Raw genomic sequence first — 19,643 nt, forward strand, 5'->3', positions numbered from 1 at the left:
AACAGCTGGTAAAGGAACAGGCCTGGGATTCAAACCCATGTCTGGAGGACTCCAACTCCTGTGGTCGTTCCCCCCTACCTCTCTGCCCCCTTTATACACTATGTGCCTACTTTCTACTTCTAGAATTTAAAAAAAAAAAATCCTCTTGGGGGCGGGCTATTGAGACAATCAAGTTCTATTAAGTTTTATTTTGAAATTTATATATATATATATAAATATATATATATACACACATACATATATATGTACATATTTTATTTTTAGAGTTAATTTTAATACAATTTTTCCCCTTTGGGTACTAATTTTAAAATTGTAATTCTAGTATAGTTTAACATACAGCTATTTTATTTTATTTTATTTTATTTTATTTTATTTTATTTTATTTTATTTTTTACATACAGATATTTTAATAGAGGATGTTTATTATATTTGTGGCTGCCCATCATAGTTTTTTAAAAAGATTTTATTTATTTATTTGAGAGAGAGAGAGAGAGAGCCAAAAAGAGAGCACAAATGGAGGCGGGGAGCAGAGGCAGAAGCAGACTCTCTGCTGAGCTGGGAGCCTGATGCGGGGCTCCATCCCAGGACCCTGCGATCATGACCTGAGCCAAAGGCAGACACTTAACTGAGCCACCCAGGGACCCCCATCATATTTTTTTAAATAGACTATTTTTTAGAGCAGTTTTTAAGTTCATAGCAAAATTGAGCAGAAGGCCCAGAGATTTCCTATGCACTCCTGCCCCCACACATACACACATGCCCTCCCCCATCATCTGCATCCCCCAGCAGAGTGCTATACTTGTAACAGTTGATGAATCTATATTAACATCATAACCACTCAAAGTCCCTAGTGTATGTTAGGGTTTGCTCTTGGTGGTGTACATTCTGAGGGTTTGGACAAATACATGATGACGCATATCCATCACTCTGGTATCCTAAAGAATAGTTTCACTGCCCTAAACATCCTCTGTGCTTTGCCTTATTCATCCCTCTCTCCTCATCGTCTGTTGACTGGCCCCCCCCAGGGACATTCTCCCCATCCCCAGAGTGGAGATCAGGACTCAGGTTTGCAGCAACATCACACAGGGTGTTCTCAGCTTCAGCAATTGCATATGTCCATGCAGCACTTCAAATAGGAAGCGAGCATTTTGAAGAAATGGAATCTCCCCAGACCTCCCATGTGCGCAAAGGAGTGGGGACAGAGATACTAAGTGTTCGGGTGAGTCAGTCATTGCTCAGCTGGGTCCCTGAGCCAGAGGCAGCATCAGGGATGTGGACCGTAGAAGTTGCATTCAAGCTAACTTCTTGGCATTCCTGTTTGGTGTTGGCAGCAGTGTTAGCCTTTCTATGGTGTGTTATAGATACGGTGATATATATTTTTCAATTATTAAGAATATAAATACACTAGAAATATGTTATCTGCCTGTGAAGCACACACAAATATTTATTTTTTTTTAATGGAGGAGACTTAGAAAATAGCTAAGGAAATGTTATAAATTTTCTCCCCATACCAGAAGATTACCTCACCTATCAGTTGCCTATCAGCTGCCAAGACTCCTGCTCTTGTTGGCTCTCTATGGTGATGCCAGAGCAGTCTCCACACTGCAGACCTCCCCGGGTTGGCCCTCGGCTCAAGGTGAGATGGACTTCTCATCATCTACATAACTGCTTTTCCAGGTAATGGGAAATGAGCCCCTCTTTGGCTTTGTCTCAAGACAACGCTACATGGGCTGGTTAGTTGGCTTCTCTGAAGGAGCCAAGACATTACATTTTCCAGCACTTTCCTGTTCCCAATCTCCCACCTTAGAGTGCCATCCCCACGGGGCCATACCTGAGTTTAGTGCATTCAACTTCACTCACCAGAACACAAAACCTGTATAACTTTGCACCAAATGTCTGGAGAGTTTTAAAAATATCCCTTAAATGTATTCATTGAAACTTCCAATAATCAAATGACTTTGACATGCATATTACATTTGCATTTCTCAGGACTGTAAGTTGGTGAGGTGTAGCATCGCCCTCCTTTCCGAAGGGAAAACTAAATTTCATCAAAGTTAGGGGACTTGCCCACGTTCACATAGCTATAGAAACCAAGCTAGATCCAGATTTGACTGGTTCCAGGCTCATGCTTTTCCCACCATCCACTGCTCCTCTGGTTAGAAAAAAAAAAAAAAAGACTCTACAATTGAGTCCAGCCCTAGGGCCTCTCCCCCACCCTGTACTAGTCACCAGCCAGAGCCCCTTTTCCCCTTAAATCCAAGGTTCCCAAATGAGGATAGACATTCACACCTTCCCACTTAACAAGGCTGCTGGCAGGATTAATGAGCTAATGTTTGCAAAACACTTTGAGCTTCAAGAAAAGCCAGGCGCCAAAGAACTACAAAGAGTTATTAAGAGGGTAGACTTTAAATCCCCTTAACAAGCTCCCTCCTCTCAGAGGTAATCTGATGTGGATCCTCCTATTCCCTCTTCAAGCCTTGGATGGTTGCTCACCTCTATGTCTCGAGGATGAGAGTGTTTCTCTTCTGTTCACTCCATTTCTAGGACTCTCGCTGCTTATAAAGCCTTAGTCATGAATATTTTAATTCGGTATATGGAATCCTGATGAATCCTGATGATGTTTAGAATCCTCTCGTGGTAAGGGCACCTAGCCCAATTCTTCATTGCATAGATGGGGACAGAAGGCTCTATGAGGACGAGGTGTGAGTCCAGAGACTGGTGGCGAGATGGGCAAAGAGGCCATGAGCGTTGAGTAACCCACCTCCTGTGCATTCAGGGGCAAGCCAGGAGAGGCTCCTACAGCCTGCCCCTCACTCCTCCTGCAAGGTCAACAGCATCCCTGTGAACTGGTGCTGTGTCATCCATTCTCCCCCCATTCCCCCAAGGATAACCATCCCTATCTTAGTGGCTCAGAGAATTCTTTTAGTCAACCCCAAGTTCAAAAACTCCCTCCCCACTGACCCTTCTTCACTTTCCTGTACCTAAAGTTGTTTCTACAACGTGCACCGTGTATGTATGTGTCAGTGCCAGGGACCCGACCAGAATCCAGGGAAGCAGGAATGAGTGGGACCTGCTGCCCTCCCAGCAGAGCCGACTTGTACCCAGGTAACTATAAGAATGCCATGACAGAGGACAGAACAGACAGTTGGGAAAAAACAGGAGAGGAGCTGGGCCTAGGGAGCGTGTGAAGGAAAGTTTCCTGAAAGAGATGCATGTGAAGCTGGAGTCTGAAGGGCACACGGGACTTGGCCAGTGGTGGATGGAGGATGAGAAGTCGAGTAATCCAGGCCAAGCAGCAGCATTGATGATGAAAGGATGATGAAAGGGCTTTAGGTTTCCCTGTCTTGTACCCTATTTGCATGTCTCCCCCATCGGGATAACAATTCCTCCTCATGCACTAATGGGGAGAGCGTAGTGTAGCATAGGACACAGATCAACAAATTATGATACCGTTTATGAGGTCAGAATGGCTTTATGATTTTTTAAATGGTTAAAGAAATTAACAAAATATTTTGTGACCCATACAAATTCTATAAAATTCAAATTTTGGTGTCCATAAAGATAGTTTTATTGGAACATGGCCATGCTCATTTGTTTTCATATTGTCTATGGCTGTTTTTATGCTATAGCAGCAGAATTGAGCAGCTGTGCCCTAGAACAGATGGCTCATGAAGCCTCAGATACTTCCTACCTGGCCCCTTACAGAAAACGTGTGTAGACGGCTGGTTTAGGCCATGGAATCGAACTGCCAGGGCTGCCTACGACTTGTGACACCGAGCAAAATTCTTAGCCTGCCTGTGTCTTTATTTCTTCACCCAAGGGTTGAAAATAGGGCTTTTAAGAAAACTGAGTTAGATGTTATTAAATGTGAAATATTGGGACACCTGGGTGGCTCAGCAGTTGTCTGCCTTTGGCTCAGGACTTGATCTGGGGTCCTGGGATCAAATCCCGCATCAGGCTTCCTGCAGGAAGCCTGCCTCTCCCTCTGCTTGTGTCTCTGCCTCTCTCTGTGTGTCTCTCATGAATAAATAAATAAAATCTTTAAGCAAATAAATATGAAATATTTAGAATATTACCTTGCATGTAATAAATACTCAATAAATGATAATTATTACTGTAGAGGCTCCAGAACCCAGCAGCAGGCTGGGCACGCTCTATTACTCAAAGGATATTTATCAAAAGAATGAATGAGTGACTAGTGCATGGAGGTGTGTTCTGCGTCACCTGGTTCGTCTTGCCTTTTAAAAAGGCAGGGAAGGGGAACCCTGGCCTCAAACTGCCTTATTCCATTGCCTTTTCTCTTGCCAGCGCCCTCAGAGCATCTGCTAGCAATCTGGGTCTTGTGGCATTTTCCTTCTTGTGCTGTTAATTTTTAAATAAATTTCAGGCTGTGGATGATGGAGGGAAAAGCAGAGGGTTGGGGGGAGGGAATCCATAAAGCACGGACAGTGGGGAGCCGTAATTGTGGGGTTTCTGCACAAGAGATCATGTTTCCAAAGAGTAGGGGGCCCCCAACATAAACAATTTCTAGAAGAAAAAGACAAGAATCACCATTTCTCAGAGCCCATTTGTGAGTCCCGTAGGGAAGTGGTCCTCCTCAGCATTTGGAGCTTGTTTCAGCCTTTCAGGGAAGCAAGCACAGGGGCAATGGAGCAGGAGGCCGGTGGTGCTCACTTGTAAGCCGAATGCTTTTGTGGCTTTGAGACTCCGTTGTGGTTAGGAATAAAGCTCCTGTCCCTGACGAGGCATTTGTCCTTTAAATACCAGCCCACAATGCTCTGAATCCCTCCTGTAGATCTCTGGACTGATCCTTCAGGGTCGGTTTTGTCTCTAAATTGACCGGCACGCCAATGATTCTGAGCCCAGCCTCTTTGGGGGTCACTATAGACCCTGCCTCTACCTAGTTTTAGTCTCTACATTCATCCTAACATTAGTCTGAGAGGCCCTCAAATGACAGAGTGTGTGGATTCATGTCTGCCTGTCTACATATCCTCAGAAGTTAGCACAGACCAGAAGTGTGGGTGCCTCCAAGCATGTGTTGACTTGGAAACACACACACACACACACACACACACACAGCTAGAGAATCCTTTTCAACGTCCTGAATGTCCAGGGGTTGAGACCTGTTGGAAGAGAAATACCGCAGCCTGTGGGTTGACTGGTGACCCTACTGTGTTTACTGCTACCTTTGCTCCTTGTTTTCAGTCCCACCGCCTGTTCTAAGATGGGAAAGCATGCAGCGTGTGACTCTTACTCACTCACCTCCCAGTACATCGAGAACTGGAATCTAGCTTCAATAGTAATTACTATGATTATAGTTCCCCGTGGAACTCGTAGGGTGAGCTCCAAACACAATTCCTCAAGCTTTTCAAATCACTGCGTCGATTTGCTTATGAAAGGCAGTTCTAATCAAAAGGGGTAATTACAATATTAAGTGCCAAGCCTTGGTGTGCAAACTCTTGAGTCATAAGATATTAAGCCTAATTTAACTCCACTGAAGGAGGCGTGCAGCATCATGCACTACGCTTTCGGAGTGGAGGTGAGCCCAAGCTGAAAACTTCACTCCAGGAAAGTGGACAAATTACTTGATCTATTAGCCATTCAATGATCACGTAGTATACGAGCCAGAGCAGGTGCCTTCGGGAGCTGTTTCCTCTATGAACTCCTCATGCTACAGGAGTTAAAGCAAGATCCCACCCTGCCTTACAAAACTCTTGGCTTTTTGGCTGTAACCACACTTACACCTGGCGGTGGGCCTAGCACCATCCATCCATCCATCCATCCATCCATCCACTCATTCATTCAATATATATTGAGATTCACAGTCTGCCAGGTCCTGTGCCAGGCTTTGTGGATACTGAGAGAAATGAACAAAACATGCTCTTTGTCTTCAAGAAATTCACTGTTGCTTGGGGAAGTTAGGCTCACAGACAGGTGATTAACTCACAACGTGAAAGTGCTGTAAGTAATAATGTTCAAGAGGAAGAGAAAAAGAAATGTCCCAGCCTATCTTGATGCAGTCAGATGAGGCTCCTGGGGGAAGCTACCACCTGAGCTGATTCTAGAAGACTGCATGGGCAGGACAGGCTGTAGGGTGTCCCCAGCAGAGGGACCACTTCTGTCATATGAGGTGTGATAGAGTGAAAGAACTCTACATATTTCAAGAAACTATAAAGAGTTCACTGTGATTTTTAAGATTAATATGGCCACATCCATACTTAAATCCCCAAGCTCCTGAACAGAGAAGTGGCCTAGAAGAGGGACGATGGAGCTGGTAATAGGATGAGTCTTATTGGTCATATGAGGGCCATTCTAAGCACTTCTCTCAAGTGCTGTATTTTGAGGGAATTATGCAAAAATGTGGTGGCAATCAAGCAGACTGCACAAGCTCAGACCTTGACGCACACCACACACATAGACATAACTGCCTCGCCCCACAAAGCACGCAGGTGCTCCTGCTGGGTGTGGCAGCAACCAAATGGATGGTACCCTTTCACACATACAGAAAATGACCTGAGTGCTCTTGGGGACACACCCTCATCTTACAACCAAGTCTGATCTGGGGTTCATTAGCAGCAAAGAAAGTTTTCCCATAAAATGAGCAGAGTGATCAATCATACTAGCTGATAGAGTGCCCAGCTGATGAATGTGCGTGCTGCTTCTAATCACCTGTTTTCATTAACAATTGAGTCATCCTTCAATTTGGCTAAGGCACTAAAAAGAAAGACAGTGAACATTTGAATCCATTTAGTTCAGGATTTTTGATTTTTGTTGTTTAAGAACATGAAACCAAAGGTACCCAGGGAAGAAGAAAAGAGACATTCATTACATACTCTTGCTGCTCCATGCTCCTAATGTTTTTAAAACTCTAATAATCAGAGAAACACTGGTGATTCCTATTTTAAAAAATGAAAATTATGATTCCTATTTTTAAAAATGAAGACATGAAGACTCAGAGAGTTTAAACAATTAGCCAAAATCACCCAGGTAGTGAATTAAGCATGGTAACCTAAGGCAGTCCGATCCCTATCCCTGGCCTCTTGCAAGAAAACCCTGCTTTCTCTTCTGATAAAAATGAAGGAGGATAATTATATCTTTTCCCTCATCAGATAAATCATGTAAGTAAATCATTCTTCATTAAATTGATTATTTTTCTTTTGTCAAAGCTAAGGTGGGCCCGGCTGAGACACGGCCCATGAGAATAGCAGAGCAGTGGGTATGTGTCATTGCGTTCCTTCTGTGAGAACCCAAGTGAGACATGTTTGAACCAGCCACCATGTCTGCCACTGGTCCTGAGCCATGCTGCTCACCATGTTAACTGATACACGGCAACATTTAGAGAGCAGACATGCTGTGGATCCTCATCAGGGGAAGTTCTGGGGCCAAAGAGGCCAAGTTCACGTACTTGATCTCTTGATCTAATGAGCTTCATCATATTCTTCTCTTGCTGGATTACAAGAGAGGCTGGACAGAAAGTGTCCTGTTGTACACAAATCCATCCATCTACAGGAATACTCACTCTGAGTGTGGGGTCAATGACAAGATCTCAGCCCCCGCGCAGGGCCTAATGATCTGAGACACAGAAATGAAGCATCCAGACAGCCCTCAAGGCTTGAGACTTCCAAAGTAAGGCTTGGTAGTCTCTTGTCCCCTTTGGGTTAGGAATAACTAGAGATCTTTTGGGCCTGATCAGGTTGGAAGGATGAGTGTTTTTCTTTAAGCTGTTTGAATGAATAAATAATTGACTGGAATTCTTTTTTTTTTACCATTTGAGACTTTCTTTTTGTTACTGAATGAATAATGGCAATAATTAACTGGTGCTTTGCTCATTACTTCCTAAGGTCATGAGTAATGCTCATAATCTCTCTATCCTTGTTTGGAACCACTTTAATTCCTTGCAATGATTTTTAAAAAACAAACAAACAAACACAAACAAAAAAGCTATGAGGTTTCCTTTGATTTTTCCCCGTTTCAATTCTACGTGAGTTGGAATACGAAGAGACTCTGTTCTTGCTCCTTCTGGTTCAACAGTTTAAAAGCCTGACTAATAGAATCCCATCCCAGGAATCAAACAGTGATGCTGAGCTCTTCCTTGGGAGGTTTTCAGAGAGGCTTGAAGATTTAGCAGCAAGGTTACCCTGGGTCATACTCTTCAGACTTTTCTGATAACTAACTTCCTGGGAAGCTGGATTTGGATTTGCCTGTCGTTTCCAGGCTTTGGTATATAGTGGGGGAAAGAACAGTGGGAGATTCGTCAAATGCCACCATTTCTAGACTCAGGTCTGCTCCAGTCAGGAGCTCGGTGACCTTGGATTGTTCATGTCCACTCTCTAGAATTTAGTTTTCTTCTCTATAAGGTAAAATGTTGTGCCAGAAAGCTTCTCATAGTTATGAAGGCTTCAGTTTAATAACACAGCAAACGTTTACTGAACCTCTACTTTGGGGGAACGTGGTACTAAGTGCTGCAAATAAAAAGGTGAATCACAAGTGGTGTTGTCTCCTGAGTTTTCTGGATTGGATCTAGGAGGGAGAGGCAGATACAGACTGTTGACATAATGTGTATGCTGTCTTAGATATGTATATGATTTATTATTCTATGAAATATTCCCTTTACATGGACAAAATGGCTTTTGAATCAGTGGAGTAAGAGGAAATTACATCACAGAGGTGTCCAGCGTGAGAGCTGGAGTCAAAGCTTATGGAAAAACTGATTTATCTGGGGCCACTCATTCAGTTCTCAGTGTTGTTGTTTCTATCTTCACACAGCAGAGTCTCCCGCATAAAGGCAATGACGAGCCATGGAGATGGAAGCTCTGTAAACAAGCCTGTTATTAATCATTATCATAATGATCTGAACCAACCTGCTGAGCTTTTTGATGTTTGCTCAACTCTAAGGATTAAGATGCAAATCGGGGTGTGATTTCTATCATTGCTGCATTAGGATCTGTGGTCCATTAATCCCAGGCTACGAGTGACCAGAGGTAACCTCAAATAGACATCCCGGGAGGTGAAATGCACCACCTGCCCCCTTCCCTAGCTCACACGAAACCTGGGGAGAGGTTTTCTGGATGGAATTCAGCCAGAATGGTATACTTTGCCTCTACTCCAGAGTCATCAAAAATATTTTCCTAGTGTTTCCCTTCAAGCCGAATCCCCAGTGGCCATGGGAACTTGCCAAACAAGATACTTTCCAAGAGGAATATCTTCATAACAAAATCTGTAAAAGATGAAAGAAAGTGTGTGTGTGGGGGGGGGGGGGCGGGGCATGTACTCCAACATTAAGACTCCAGGCATGAACCTAAGATCTAAACACATGGCAAAATGATGTCAGGGGACTGACTGCTTTTCGTCCTTTAGGAGAGGAGACCTAGAGTCGAATCTTAGCCCCATCCCTGCTTTGTGTATCACCCGAATGAATGGCGGGGCCATCAGGACCATAGCATTTAGAAACACGTAAATGTTGGGTTCTGTTAAGTGCCCTAATGACCTGGCTCACATAAACTAATCTCTCTAAAATGAGAATAGTAATATATACATTCCTTACAGGCTGGTTGTGCTATAACAATCCTTCTGTAACCATTAAGTATAAATTGGAAGGAAGGTATCTCACAGACGGGAGCTGTCTGTGAGCTCAGAGCAGCGGTGATGAGGGCAAACACACCCACTTACAAGCCCCCCGTGACCTCTCCCCCACTCTCCCGGCTCCCAGGAGGGTGCAGCAGCATTTCCCTCCTTTCCAAACTCTTATCTATCAGTTTTACTTGCACCAGGGATGTGACCATGCTGATGGGCTAACCTGGGGAATAGGGTCTAGCCTGGGATTTGAACTTCTCTGAACGAGGTGAAGTGATAATGTCAGGAGGTCAAATCATTAATACTCTCAGGGTCTCTCCCCAAAGTAGGTTCCTTGCCTTTTACCATCTACATCAAATTATGTGTACACATCTACCGAAACCCCCGTGACAAGCTTCCCCAGTGGCTCTAGTTCCCTTTAGGGCAGACTCAACCAGTGGCCAGGAGGCCTCGGCAGTTTGCAGAGTCCTGGCATACCATCCTTGCACCTGCTCCCAGTGATACTTTCCCATGTCAGTCCTCTTTTCTGAGACTGAGAAACAGACCACAACAGGGAAAACAGCCCTAAAAGTCTAACAGCAGAGTTTCATGAGAAAATGATAGGAAAACATAAAAGCTACCTGATAGGAAACAAAAGGGTGAGGAATGCCCCCCATCCCTCGGTGTGCAGGTGAGAGTTTTGTAAGCCGTCAGGTGTCTGTGCAGATAGATGTCGGGGTGGCTGTTGCACCACGTGAGGTGAGCCCTCCTGGTCTCCTGTTTCTGTCGTCTGAACGAGCGGGCTCCTTGGGAAAACCCTGGACTCTAATGGACAGCCTGGTTGCACTGAGGGAAGATGACTCACTTCAGACAAGCAAAAGGGATGTCTCCGAGGAATTTATCTTTTTGCATCTATCCCACCCTCTCCCCGGGCCCAGCAGAGCACCTGACACCAGGTAGGCACCCTGTGAACTAAGAATTTTCTCTCATTCTGTTAGTTTATTGGGTACCCCCTAAGGATCCTGCACGTTACCCTGTAGTCCTCTAAACACACTTCAACATCCCTTTTGTGATCTCTCTCCAAGAGCATGCTACAGCTCACTTTGGAGAGACCGTGGACGGTGCACGCTGTGTTATGCCTGGTGGTTCCTTTAAGGCAACCAGGAATCTACCTGCCGGGGCTGTTCCCTTAAAGGAAGTCTCCCTTTCAATTCCTCTGTCTACACAGGCTGCATGTGTGAACATATGCTCAGGTCCCATGTTTTATGGAAACGGCACTGAATCATTTTGCAACAAAAGAAGGGCTTTGGATGCTTTGGGGAGGTGTGGCTGAGTGGCAGGATCTGGGCAAACCAGTTGAATGGGTGTGCCCCGAAGCAGCCAATGGCCTACTCTGGAGGGAACTGGTACAGAAACCAGAATGAAGTATGATTACAGACCATCTCAAGCATTCCTGCCGGTAATCCTGGGATGCCGTATTCTTTCCGACACATGGAAAGAGGATCCTAGCCAGTGGACGGCCTGTTGCTCACCAGAGCGAGTTACTCATACCTTTCCACCCAGACCCTCCCAGGCTCTCTACAGAGCTTCCTGCCAGCAGTTTCAGGTCTTCTCTTCAAGGAGCCCCAGAAGTTCCCAGAGTTGCCTTCGGGTCAATTGTAAGAGCAAGGAGATGGGATGAGATGGTTTTCGAATTCTCAACTTCAGCAATAGCAGCTCTGAGCCTGTTTCAAGTCTTGAGGTTCTTTTAATGATTAAAAAATATATGTATATATAGAGAATACTTCTAGGACACCTGGGGAGCTCAGTGGTTGAATGTCTGCCTTCGGCTCAGGGCGTGATCCCAGGGTCCTGGGATCGAGTCCCACATCGGGCTCCCAGCATGGAGCCTGCTTCTCCCTCTGCCTGTGTCTTTACCTCTCTCTGTGTGTCTCTCATGAGTAAATAAATAAAATCTTTTAAAAAATAAAAATTAAAAAAGAGTACTTCTGCTTTAGAAAACATTAGAAAATCCTTCCTTCTTTCTCTCTCTTCCTTTCTCTATCTTTCTTTCTTTCATTCCCTTCTCTTTTCTCTTTTCTTTTCTTTTATTTTTTGAAGATAGACAAACTAGGCCCAGGAGATGAAAAGTGAAACTGATTCCTCCGAGGTCACCGAAGATTTCCACATTACCAAATTTAATTCTCTTCCTAGTTCATGTCTTGGCCACATTTGACTCTGTTTACCAATCTGCTTTGGAAAGCTATTCTTCTCTTGGCTTCCAAGAACACACTCTTCTGGAGTTTACCCTTTGATACTGGATGTTGCCCTCTGTTACCTGCTGCTGGGCCCCCACATGCCACCTCCAAATACTGTCCTTTCTAGGACTCTGCCCTGGGATCCTTCTTCGACTGTAGGCTCTTCCCAGCTTTCAATGCCGTGTGAATGCCAGTGATTCCTACTTGCACGTCTACAGTTCTGACCTCTGCCGCTGAACTCAAGACTAGTACGTACAGCTTCTTGTCTTTTCCATTTGGGTATCCACTAGACATCTCAAACTTAACATTTGGAGGACAGAGTCTTGGATCTCCCACCTCCAGCCTATACCTGCATGGCTGTCCCCATCCAGTGACCAGCAGCCTCTGTGCCACCTGGAACGTGAACCAGAGTAGTAGTCCCCGGTGCACAATGTGTTGCCAACAGGATTGCCTCAAGCATTTTGGCTAAAAACCCAGGAACCGTTCTTGATCGCCTCCTTCTCTAACCCCTACCTTCAGTTGCTCAATATCAGGACTCTGGTTCATCAAGTCCCGCTCCACAGACACCATCTGAACCTGTGCTATTCACCTACAGTAATGGAATAGCATCTTACCTGGTCTCATTGCTCATTCTCCTGCCGCCACTTATCTCACCATCCAGGTCTCTCTTAGACTCGAAAATGTAAATCAAACCATATTACTCTCCTGCTCAAAACCTTCCCCTGACCACCTGCTGCACTTGGTCTAAAATCCACGTTCTTACCCCGGGCCTAAGGGGCCCCTACCTTCTTTAATGACCTCAGGTGGTATTATTCTCACCCTCCCTTCCCAAGCTCCAGGCACAGGGGCTTCCTTCCGACCCCTGGAGCATTCCAAGTTCAGTTTCACATGGGCCCCTCAGCCCATGGCCTAGGCCTCAAAGTCTCATTGTCATTGCCGGCCTTCAGAAATGCCTTCCTTGACCCAGTTTTCAAGTGTGGCCTTTTCAGATACTTTCTCACATGTTTTCTTATTTTATTTCGATCACAGCACTTACAATTATCCACCTTTTCTTCTTTCGGTTTCTCTCATGCATAGTTTGAGGCCCTGTCTCCCTCCCCTCAAGGTCCTTAAGAGTAGGAACCTTGCCTGGCATGTGCCATGCTTTCTCCCCAGTCCCTAGGATCATACGGTGGCACATAATTGCTATTCAACAGGAACATCTTTAGCAAAGCAATGAAAGTGACAGCCCCTGGTCAGACCGAGACTCTGATCAGACTTCCAGACTCCCACGTCACGGAGGGACTCATGAGACTGACTTCAGGTGTCTCTGTTCAGAACGGAGTGTGTCATGGATTTACGTAATGTCTTCCTTCCCATGGAGCAAAATAAATAAATAAATAAAGTTCCCTGAGATAGAATCTCTGGAGTCATGGGGATATTTTACTGCCTAGAAAATAATCTACTTGTTCAATAAACATTTATTGAGAGCCTATTACACGGCACCGTCAGGCATCAGGAAGATAGCCATGACTAAGACGCAGTCCCCACCCTCTTCTCTAGACGAGGAGACACCTAAGCAGATGATGACAGCATTCAAATTTTAGTGGACAGAATAATAGCTAGCGCACACTGAGCATTTATTATGAATGGGCACTCTCCTGAAAGTTTTAAGGGCTTAACACCTTCATTTCCGACAGCAAGCCTGTGTGGTATTTACTATTCCTCCCCATGTGTCCCAGCTGAGGAAACTAAGGCAGAGGTGAGGTGGTTTGCTCAAGGCCAGAGAAGCAGCAGGTACAGAGCAGGGCCTTGGACCTGGGAATCCGCCACTGAGGGCATCTTCGTGGTCACCCTGCCGTACTGCTCCTCTCATGGGGTGTGCGGCAGGTGACAGAGGACCAGAAGGCTCCTGTGTCCCTCTACCCTCAGTGGTCAGGGAGACGCAGCAAAGGCTTCACCGTGCAGATGACATGTGAGCTTGGATCTGGCAGGATGAGAGGGGAGGGGTCTGCCCTGGGGGCACCTCGAGGTGGAGAGCTCAGCCGCTGCGCTGTGAAAGGACCAGACTGTCTCGGAAGTGTGTGGGGTCTGTGCAGCTGGCGCTCGGTCAGGAGCCAGGAGGGGTGGCAGCTAGAACCGGAGACAGATGCAGGGGCCGGGATGAGAGGGTTCTCCTCCTGCAGGTGAAGGCGTGTAAGTCTGACACCCTTGGCCATGGGGGGCAAGTGGAGATGGCCACGCCAGTGAATTACTCATTCTAGGCTTGCTTAGAAATGCTGCAGGTTCGTGCAAAGGGTGGCCGGGGGAAGCGGGGAAGGACGTAGAGAGAATAGGCAGTGGTCGCAGCGGTCGGGGCAGCAGGTGCAGAGGCCTGTCTGGCTCCCGCAGGGGAGAGAGGGGCGTCCAATGCTACGTGTGCAAGGTCAGGAGGGCAGGGGCTCAGGGTAGGCTAAGTGTGCTCCCCTGAGGCGTGTGTGGGCCATTTCTCCAGCGACCAGGGAGGTCAGCAAAGTCCCCCTGGCTCGGCTGCTCCACCCTCTGGCTCCAGCCACCCGTTGCAGGGGCTCTGGGGACAGAATCTCCTTGGCCCTGCTGTGGCTTCAGGCCCTGCTAGGAAAAGGCCACTGTCTTCTGGGTCATGGTGGCACCTCAGCTTGGCCCAGAAGTGATGTCGATGCATTTTCGTCCCGCCTGTCCATCACTGTTCTTTCACAACAGGATTTACAGACACGCTGAGGTCATGCCAGACGTATTAACGTGTTTGTTAGATTATTATCATTTTGTCGTTCCCCTGGTTGGTTACAGGGGATGAGTTCTGCTGGCATTTGGACAAGAAAGCCCAGGAATTACCATGATCTTGCTCTACCCTTGCTAGATGGAAACGATCAGAGAAGAAAACGTCAGTACCCTCGGACCCTTGCAGACCACCCCTTGCCCTCAGGAAGAGCAGTAGCTACAGATTTCTCCCGCAGCACTCAAAATCAGTAGCAAGAAGGGTTTGGGGTTTTGAATCTTGTTTTTAATGGAGCTATTTCTGCCCCTAAAGTTTATTCTATTAAACTAGTTACAATGAATTTTATTTCGTTTTTATTTTATTTTTTAAAGATTTTATGTATTTATTTATTTGAGAGCAAGAGAACACACTGGAGAGCTAAGCAGGGAGCCCTACACAGGGCTCGATCCCAGGACCCTGGGTTCGTCACCTGGTCCCAAGGCAGACGATTATAACTGACTGAGCCACCCAGGAGGCCCACTTGGTAAGAAAGAAATCCTACATAGAAAGAAGGAATACCACTGACCTTCCCGGTGTAAGAGTTGTTTTCTGTGGTGAAGATCTGACTGGAGCCACCTGTTCCCTATCACTTGTCCTGCTATGAATAGAAGTTGCCCTACCATCACCTTCGCCTGCCCTCCTCACCTGAGCATTTCTTTCTTTCTTTTTTTTTTTTTTAAAGGTTTTATTTATTTATTACACACACGGAGAAGCAGGCTCCATGCAGGGAGCACTGATGTGGGACTCAATCCCTGGTCTCCAGGATCATGCCCTGGGCCAAAGGTGGGCGCTAAACCCCTGAGCCACCCAGGGATCCCCATCACCTGAGCATTTCAAAGAAGCTTGTCTCTATCACACTTACACTTATCTGGGAGTTTAGAGGAGGAACGGCTGACAGTGATTTGCTCCTCAAATGCCTTGATAGTTTGGAAAAAAAACTCTAGGTTTTTTTCTATTAATCTCCTGGAAAACAAGATCATATCTTTATTGAAATAAATTTATTTCAAATTTATTTATTGAAATAAATAAATAAATAAATCGATTCCTGATCCCAATGCCTAAAAATACAGTTGTTATCCAATATAGCAATTTTAACAAAATCTCACTCTCCTAAGTTGGTTGTTTTTGTGATTCTCTGTATTTTGTGATTCGGCCTACAACACGTGCTTGCAGGTAGCTGCAGATGTTTTCAGACTTGGGCATCTCTTACCAGCCTGGAGATTCCACTGGTCTTACCACGTTAGGGAAGGCTGTGAGCCACGATGCTGGAGATCTCAGTGCTCTGAGGGGCTGTCGCAATAGATTACATTGTGGTTGCAATTGTTCAGGGCAGAACTTTTAAACACGTTTAAAAAAGTTGAAACACAAGTTGTGGGAGATGTTTTAAGGAAAAAACAATATTTCCATTATGTATGAAGTTGGAGATACGGTACTTTTTTTTGGCTTGGAGAGTCACAATACAACAAAAGAAACTGTGTTTTGTTCAAATTTCTTTAAGCATGGCATCTGCTTAGGGTAACACTTGTAATAAACATAGAACTATGGTGCATCTGTGTGTGTGTGTGTACTAGTGCAAGACAGTTTCAAAGATTTTTTTTTTTAGAGAGAGAGAAAGAGTGTGTGAGCAGCAGGGGAGGGGCAGAGGGAGAGGGGGAGAGAGAATCTTAAACAGGTTCCATGCTCAACACGGACCCTGATGTGGGACTCAATCTCACGACCCTGCGATCATGACCTGAGCCGAAATCAAGAATTGGATGCTTAACTAACTGAGCCACCCACGCACCCCACAATGAATGATTTTCTAATGTTTCCCTAAAAAATGCAAAATGCAAGACCACTGTCCTATATGAGGATGTCCCATTCAGGTTGTATCACCACTAATTCTTTTCCAGTGGATTTTTCAAAGCTTCAGGTTGTCAGTTGTAAGTTCATTTTATGATCTTCCCAGTCTCACTACCTTGCATACCATGGCATTTTCCTTCCTCATCAAATTTGTGGGAAGAATGGTCTAGGTCTTCTCCTAGCTCCTGTTCACCTTCTACTTGCTAGTTAATTGCACTGCACCACCAGCAGGTGCCACAGAAAAGAAGCTTAATGGCAGTTCCCGACCCTTTCTGAACCAATTGATAATGTTACAAAATAATTCAACTCTGGGAATGCCGTCTTCCTCAAGCTTTTAGGATATTGAACTGCCTTTTCCTAGGATCTCAGCCCTCCGTTCTCTGCCTCTATACATCCCACACTTTTCTCCCTCATCCAAATAGTAAATGAGCTACCGATTAACCATCTGTTATTCACTTTATATATTTCATCTCATTTGACCTTCACAGTGGAAGTAAGCTTTAGTGGCCTCATTTTACCGTTGAGAAACCAAGGTTCAGGGAGCTCAAGATACCTACTTAAGGTCACACAGCTAATAAGTGGCCGATAAGAAACTGCATTTGGATTTGTCAAATTCTGTATTATTTTCTCTACTCCTATATCTCAAACTGGGTATGAGTGTCCTGGATGAGAGGGCAGGTAAAACTGTTGGCCAGTAATGTTGAATCCAGTAGGCTATCTATACTCCTTTAGCATCATGGGGAGGAAGTATGTACTTTAAAATATTTTCGTGGTAAAACAAATCAATTTTTTTTTAAAGATTGTATTTATTTATTAGAGACACAAAGAGAGAGAGAGAGAGAGAGAGAGAGGCAGAGACACAGGCAGAGGGAGAAGCAGGCTCCATGCAGGGAGCCCAACGTGGGACTCGATCCCAGATCTCCAGGATCAGGCCCTGGGCCGAAGGCGGCACTAAACCGCTGAGCCACCAGGGCTGCCCCCAAATCAAATCTTAATAGGTGCTAAAATACATATTTCAAAAGAACTTTTTTTAATTAAGTAGGCTCCACATCCAGTGTAGAGTCCCAATACAGGGCTTGAACTCATGATTTTAAGATCAAGATCTGAGCTGAGAGTAAGAGTCAGATGCTTAGCCAACTGAGCCACCCAGGTGCCCCTCAAATGAATTTTTAAGATGAGACTTGCCACTGCAGTGAAATGTGCTTTTTTTAAAAAAAAAGATCTATTTATTTATTTATTTATTTATTTATTTATTTATTTATTTATTTATCTATCTATCTACTTATGCATTATTTATTTATTTGAGAGAGAGAACGAGAGAGGTGGGAGGGAGGGAGGGAGTGCAAGCAGGGGGAGGAACAGAGGAGAGGGAGACTCTCCAGCAGACTCCCTGCTGAGTAAGGTGCCTAGTACAGGGTTCAATCTGATGATGCTGAGATCACGACCTAAGCCCAAATCAAGAGTCAGATCTACACTTTTCTAGATTGCTAGCTTCCAATTTTCCTTTCCATGGATGCCACTGATTCACTTATTCTTTCTTCATAAGAACTTTACTTACATTTTTTAACTTACAGGACAACTCTATCTCCATGTGTATCCAGAAACCGCATACTAAACATTTTAAAAAATGAAATTCCTTGTATATCCTTCCCAACATGCTCCTCCTCCATGAGATTTACTGCTCTTTTCCCAATCATTCCTACTGGAAACATGCAGACTTCCTTGGGACCCACGTTTGTCTTATCCTGACATTTGTAGAGTTTGGAACATCAGTTGTCTGGTGGTTGTCCTCCTTTCTCCTTGTGGCCATCCTGGGTCAGTCTCTCATTAGTCCTTGTTTCTCTCAGTGGTTCTCAAATGGGCAATTTTTTCCCCCCAAGGAACAGCTGGCAGTGTCTGGAGACATTTTTGGTTGCCTTGATTGGCATCTGTTGGGCAGGGACCAAGGATGCTGCTTAAAAAAAAAAAACTTAGCTATTACGATGGTCCGTGGTCCTCCGAAGCTCAACCCTACCAAAGAAATCATAAGAATTTCTCTCATTAGGGATAATTTACATTTTAATTTATGCTTTCACTTTGTTGGGGATTGGGTGATGATAATTCTTTTTAAAGATTGAGAAATGATGTTTTAGAATAAAGTAAAGGGTATATGAATAAACAGGCTTACATATTTTTAAACTCATAGAAAAATGTTAAAATATTCAATTCTTTTGGGGCTCCTGGGTGGCTCAGTGGCTAAGTGTCCAACTCTTGGTTTCAGCTCAGGTCATGGTCTCAGGGTCCTAGGATTGAGCCTCAAGTCAGGCTCCATGCTTAGCACGGAGTCTGCTTGTCCCTCTCTCTCCTGCTCTGTTCCTCTCCCTGCTCGTATGTGTGCTCTTTCTCTCCTTCTCTATCTCAAATAGGCAAATAAAATCTTTAAAAAGATTCAATTCATTCATTTGTAAAAAATAAAGAAAATATAAAGCGCTTCAAAGTTGGTTGTGATTTTCTCATGTATTTCTTTCTTCATTTTATCTATAAGGAAAATGAGGCCCAGAGGAATGAGGTACATTAATTCATTAAGATCTCGGGGGACTGCCTACTAATTTGCAGGGTTTCCAAGGTTTAAGAGAACTAATGCAAAGAAAGCACTGAGGAGCAAGCTTGGCACAGGCTTCACACCATGATATTAGCTAGTAGAATCAGCGGTACCAGAACCAGCAACAGCACCATTACTCCTGTTTTTATTACATCCCAGGTTCTGTGATCAGGTGTGGGGAATAAGCTCACACTCTATTCGTAAGGCAGGAAATCACCATAGGATGCATAATTGCAAACTATGGTAAAATCAGGGAGCTACGAGAGTGTGTAACAGGAGGAACTGATTTAGTGATAGAGAGGAGGGGCCAGGAGAAATGAGGAAGGCTCCCAAAGGCAAAGATAATGAACTGAGATCTGAAGAATGAGTTGAGTTAAGTGGGTGAATTAGGATGTGAAAAGTGATCCCTCGGGAGGACCAAAGTATATCAAGGTTTCTGAGCAGAAGGTAATATGGAAAATATTTGATAGTCAGAAGTACCATCATGCCTGGAGCCCAGAGAGCAAGGCAGAAAGTGGCTTAGGATGAGTCTACAGGGGTAAACTGAGCCTTGTAGACCGTAGCAAGAGATTTAGTTTTATGCTAAGGAAATTGGAGCTGCTGAGGATTTTATGTAAGCAAGTGCTGTGCTATGTATGATGTGCTGTGACCTAGGCTACCGTGGGGAGAACAGATT

At 44.8% G+C, this 19,643-nt stretch overlaps 1 long non-coding RNA gene across 4 annotated transcripts in view; it reads left to right on the plus strand.

Moving 5' to 3' along the window:
* LOC140641829 (uncharacterized) overlaps positions 1-19,643 on the plus strand; it is a 54,536-nt gene that overhangs the window by 5,830 nt on the left and 29,063 nt on the right. For all 4 annotated transcript variants that reach the window (XR_012038425.1, XR_012038424.1, XR_012038426.1 and 1 more), the window contains exon 3: positions 1,515-1,636. This is a non-coding gene — a long non-coding RNA (uncharacterized lncRNA). The remainder of the gene's footprint in view (positions 1-1,514; positions 1,637-19,643) is intronic.

Source organism: Canis lupus, chromosome 10 (assembly GCF_048164855.1).
Source record: "Canis lupus baileyi chromosome 10, mCanLup2.hap1, whole genome shotgun sequence".
Classification (NCBI taxonomy): Eukaryota; Metazoa; Chordata; class Mammalia; order Carnivora; family Canidae; genus Canis; species Canis lupus.